At 35.8% G+C, this 6172-nt stretch overlaps 1 pseudogene; it reads left to right on the plus strand.

Annotated features, from left to right (window-relative positions):
• Positions 1–3196: 3196 nt before the first annotated feature.
• On the plus strand, positions 3197–4131 carry LOC102855576 (annotated as a pseudogene).
• The last annotated feature ends 2041 nt before the right edge of the window (positions 4132–6172 follow it).

Below are 6172 nucleotides of genomic sequence, written 5' to 3' on the forward strand. Positions count from 1 at the left end.
CTCCAGGTTTCCATCTGTAGTCTCTATGGAAACAGATTGCCACATCTTTCTCCTACACAGTGGTTGATGGGTTCAAACTACTGACCTTTTAATTATCAATTTCTTAACCACTTTGCCACCACAACACTTTATATTATCAGAGTGAGTTCAATATCCTAGTAGTTTTAAGATACATTCTAAACACAAAATAATGGAGTTTTACATGGAAAATTTTACTTCTCTAGATTTTTGCCAAAACATTAAGGCATTGAATATATGCCTATAGCTGTGTTACTAGAGTTTTGTGTAAAAAATATGACATTTATTTTTGTCAAAAAAAAATTTTAGACATTAAATGTATGCCCAGAGCTATGGACACTAGTGTATTGAGAAACAAAATGAAATAACATAATCTCAAACCAAAGTCCTTCTGAGAGTAGTGCTTAGGGATAATAAGAATTATTTGCTGTTAGTGGTACCCACAACATATTTTAATTTTGTCTGTTTCCCATGGTGCTATATGCTTAAACAGAAAATTACTTATTTGCATCCTAGATAAAACTATCTTTGGGGAAAAAATTAGGATGAAGAAACAATATTAGCGGGAAGACTACCCAGATAGAAAAGCTGTTCAAAGTACTTGGCCAAACTGTTAGTTTGATTTTAAGAAAATAGGGAAAGCAAACAGGTTAAAAGTAAAGACTTTTATACTTGGCTACACCCATGAGATTCTGGAGAACAATTATTTTTGAAAGTTAAATATTAAGAATTCAAGAAAATATACATTAAGAGTGTATGTTTTAAGAAAAACAACTAAAAATATAAACATTAGACAAAAGCAAGAATGAAAAAAAACCAAACACAACCCCAAGTAAAAAGAGGGAAAAAAATATGCTGTTAAGGTAAGTTATGATATATTGTCATGAATATTGTTTGGTCAAAGATACACATTTTACATAGAGGTGTTCTAATATTGTTTACCAATAAAGTGGTATCTTCAACAAACATTGATGAAAATGATGACTATCTTTAGTAAACATTGATGAAAAATTATTTTATTTTAATGGCAAAGTGTAATTAGATGTGATGAATAGTGAATGGCTGGTGACTGACAAAAAGGAAATCAATGTGGTCAGGTAAATGAGATCACTAATGTATATTTATTACCCATAGATAATGGGAATGACACAGGATAGGGCAAGGTTCTGGTTCATTACTCATAGCACTGCTATGAGTCATAATAGACACTACTTAACAAAAACAACACATCAAAACAACAATGAACATTTTTCCACATGCTTTATAGAATAGAACCTGTGAAAACTAGAACTGATGTGAGACAGAAAGAAACTTGTCAGAAGAGAAAAATATTTTCTGATAGGGAATAACAGAAAAAGGGTAAGAAGACTTACATCCTCTCTTTTGATTCTGATAAAGCTGAAAATAACTTGTGATAACTAGGAGAAACAAGGTTGTCCCATCTAGTTCCTGATTTCATGGGTTTCAGTGTACAAGTGAGTGTGTGTGTGTGTGTGTGTGTGTGTGTGTGTATACAGGTTAAATTTTCAGTGGGAGAGGAAAACTACAAAAAACAATACAAGCCCAAACAAAAAATGCTGCCATCATTTAGAGTGACTCTGTAGGAGAGAGTGAAAATGCCTGTTAGATGTTCTATGATGATAAACCTTTAAAGGATCAGACTGCTTCTTCTTTCTCCTATGGAGAGAGATGGTCATTTCTAGCTGGTCAACTTAAACCCCTGGTCTTTCGATTAGTAACATAGCTGCACTTAACCTGCTATACCAGAGGGCTCGTATGCTCCTATAGGTAACATATTATTCATAATTCCATTTTGTTCTTGTTAAGTGCAGTCAAGTCGCAGGTGACAGATACATAGCTACTCTATGAATTCCATTTTACAGAGGAAAAAACTGACTAATGGTGAAGGTAAGCAGAGTTTCAAGGGAAATCAATGTGGACAGGTTAATGAGATCATTAATGTATATTTATTACCCATAGATGATGGGAATGACACAGGATAAGGCAAGGTTCTGGTTCATTATCCATAGCATTGCTATGAGTCATAACAGACATTACCTAACAAAAACAACACATCAAAACAACACTGAACATTTTTCCATATGCTATATAGAGTAAAACCTGTGAAAACTAGAACTGAAGTGAGTCAGAAAGAACATAACTAATATTTTAAGTCACATGTATTTATATACATGCAAACTCAACACACTGCTGTAACAATCTACTGACAGTTGAACATCTAGCTATAAACCACACATGAGGAAATTCCAGCTATAGTCTACACAGGAGGAAATTGTCCATCTTTCTCCTATGCTCCCATGGAGCCACTGGTGAGTTTGAACAGCTTGTCTTTGGGTTGGCAGCACAATTCATTCCCACTAGGCCACCAGAACTCAAATACATGTATTGAAGTGTGTTTCAACTTTAGTTATGTAGAAATCTACATTAATATTGTAAAAATAGATTCATGCAGGTTAAAAACATAGAAGATATTGTGAAGATGGCACAGGAATAAGCAGTTTTATTTTATTATTCTTAAAATTACTGAGTCTGAGTGAACTCCATGGTACTTAACAAAAGTTATGATGAGTTAGAATCATATTCATATCACACCAAACATAATTAACACCTATATAATATAGTTATCAACAAACTACTGTATATGTTTTGCAAAACAGGAGATAATGAACATAAATTTTATGCAGAAAGTCATAAGGGAAAGGGAAAGAAAAAGCGAGAACAAAATTGTTTAAAGAAGAACATACAAATTTAAAAAATATAATGAATTTACTTATTTTTATATAACTGTTAAGCAATCATCTTCAGTGATAAATTCAATATAACTGTATATATATTTCCTATACAATGTGCAAATTAAAAGCAAACATAATTTGGAAATTAAAAAGTAGTGAAAAAGAATTATGAATGTGCTGGCTTGTGGTATGGATTAAGTAAACTGATTTTTAAAAAATAATCATTAGAACATCAATGAATACGGCAGTGGGAATTATGATAGTAACATAATATTTATAACTAAATAAATTTAAAAGCACACTTGAGAAATGGTTTGCATAGTTTGCTGAGCCATATGTTGTGGCTTTTTGGTGCTGACACCGTCCTCTTCATATGTCATATCTCTGAATTGTCAATGCAGGTTGAGTAAAATCAGAAGTTAGCAATGAGAAACCACACAGTAACAACTTTTCTCCTGATGGGACTGACAGATGACCCACAGCTTAAAATTGTGATTTTCATCTTTCTGCTCCTCACCTACATATTGAGTGTAACCGGAAACCTGACAATCATCTCCCTCACCTTCATAGATTCTCATCTTAAAACTGCCATGTACTTCTTTCTTCAAAATCTCTCCTTCTTAGAAATCTCGTTTACATCTGCCTGTATTCCAAGATACCTGTATAATATATCAACAGGTGACAAGACAATCTCTATGATGAGTGTGCCATGCAAATTTTTTTTACTGACCTCTTTGCTGTTACAGAATTTTTCCTACTGGCCACCATGTCCTATGACCGATATGTAGCCATCTGCAAACCCCTACATTATGTGACCATCATGAACAATAAGATCTGTAGAAGACTCATCCTTTGTTGCTGGATAGGTGGCTTGCTGATCCTACTTCCACCACTCAGTCTGGGCCTAAATTTGGAATTTTGTGATTCCAATGTCCTTGACCATTTTGCCTGTGATGTATCCCCTCTTCTAAAGATCACCTGCTCAGAAACGTGGCTTATAGAACAGGTGGTCATAGTTTGTGCTGTATTGACCTTTATCATGACTCTAGTATGTGTTGTAATGTCCTATGTATATATCATCAAGACCATTCTACGCTTCCCATCTGCCCAACAAAGAAAAAAAGCATTTTCTACCTGTTCGTCCCATATGATTGTGGTGTCCATCACCTATGGAAGCTGCATCTTCATGTATGTCAAACCTTCAGCAAAGAATTCAGTGGCCATAAATAAGGGTGTATCAGTACTCACGACTTCCATTGCTCCTATGCTGAATCCCTTCATTTACACCCTGAGGAACAAGCAAGTGAAACAAGCTTTCAATGACTCGATCAAAAGAATTGCTTTGTTCTTTAAAAAGTAGGGAAATACACTCATATTGAACAATTATGTTTTATGTAAAAAGATCACAAGTCTATATTGTGCATTTTTAAGCATTTATTCCTTTGCTTTCTAGCAAAAGAGATTTATCAGGATATCATTTCTCAGAAAGAGTATATATTACAGTTCCAGGTAAATAAACAATAACTTCAAACTAAGGTCAATCTTAATAAAACCACAAACAAAAGCAGTAAGTTCACTGTTACATTTTTAACTGAGTATGTTTATTTTTTTAACTTTCGTTGTTGCTACGTGCCATCGAATACCTTGCTACTCATAGCGACCATATGCACAAGAGCCCTAAACACCGTTCTATCCTGTGCCAACCTCGCGGTCTCAAACACACTCATTCCCACCACTCCAGTCACAGAATCGATCCATCTCATCGAGGGTCTTCCTTCCTGTGTCGTCCCTCCACTCTCCCAAACATGATGTCCCTCTCCAAGGACCAATCCCTCCTTGCAACATGCCCAAAGTATGTCAGATGAAACTTCAGAATCCTTAACTCCAAGGAGCATTCTGACTTCAACCTCTCCAGGACAAACCTGTTTGTTCTTCTAGCAGTCCATGGTATATTCAACACTCGTCTCCAGCACCAGAGCTCAAAGGCATCAATTCTCTTTCTATCATCCCTATTTACTGTCCAATTCTCCAATGCATAGCACGTAATTGCAAAGACCGTAGCCTGGGTCAGGTGCACCTTAGTCTCCATCCTGATGTCATTGCTCTTCACTACTCTTGAGAGGTCCCTCACAGCTGACTTTCCCAATTCTAGTCATCTCCTGATTTCCTGGCTGCTGTTACCAAGAGTGTGGACTGTGGAACCAAGTAAACTAAAACTGTCAACTATCTCAATCTCTTCACCATCCATACTGATGCTGCCAATTGGCCAAGTGGTAAGAATCTTTGTTTTCTTGATGTTGAGCTTCAATCCATAGTAAAGCCTGCAGTCCTTGACCTTCTGTAGCAAGCGCTTAAGGTCCTCCTCAGTTTCAGCAAGCAGGGTTGTGTTATCCACATAATGAAGGTTGTTGATGATTCTTCCACCAATCCTGATGCCACATTTCTTCTCGTACAGCCCAGTCTCAGATGATCTGTTCTGCATACAGATTGAAAAGGTATGGAGACAGAATACATCCCTGATGAACCTCCTTCCTGATTTTGAACCATCCAGTGTCTCCCTGCTCTGTTCTGACGACTGCCTCTTGGTCCAAGTATAGGTTTCGCATTAGCACAATCAAATGTTCTGGGATTCCCATTCTTCTCAGAGTCAGCCACAGCTTGTTGTGATCCACACAGCCAAAAGCCATTGCATAGTCAATGAAGCACAGATAGACATTCTTCTGGTATTCTCTGCTTTCCGACAAGATCCATCTAACATTAGCTATAATATCCCTAGTACCACGACCTCTTCTAAATCCAGCCTGCACATCTGGCAGTTCTCTGTTGACATATTCCTCCAAATGTTTTTGGGTAATTTTCAGCAAAATCTTGCTTGCATGTGATATCAATGATATTGTTCGATAATTTCCACATATTTTTTGAACTGAGAATGTTTATTACTCATTTCAATCCCAACTTTTTAGGGGTTTATGATTTCAAAAATCATTCCCGTTTATTTTACTTTTGGATGTAAACAATAATCTTGGAAAGAAGAATGGGTTAGACAAAATAAGTCAAGTAATAGTACCATTAAAAGTGTTCATTTTAGTGTTTTAAATTACAATGATTATAACATCTACCATTAAGGCAGTCCCTAAGAGTTTACTACTTTTTATTACATATAAAAGTGAATTGTATATATCTTCTGTATACTTTGTCTTCATTTCACTGATGGTAAAATGAAGTTCAGGAGATTTAAAGAATATCACTCAGGGACGAAATGAGGGTGCAAATCCAATTTTATCTGACTCAAAGTCAGTGTTTTAGCAGTATATGGAGTTCAAGTAGCACATATTTCAGCATTAAGATGTCCTCAGGAAGTATCTTAGGAAGAAAAGTCTACATGTTCTCATATACTTAAT

Source organism: Elephantulus edwardii, unplaced genomic scaffold (genome assembly GCF_000299155.1).
Source record: "Elephantulus edwardii isolate Elephantulus edwardi_28Jun2011 unplaced genomic scaffold, EleEdw1.0 scaffold00030, whole genome shotgun sequence".
In the NCBI taxonomy this organism is placed as follows: Eukaryota; Metazoa; Chordata; class Mammalia; order Macroscelidea; family Macroscelididae; genus Elephantulus; species Elephantulus edwardii.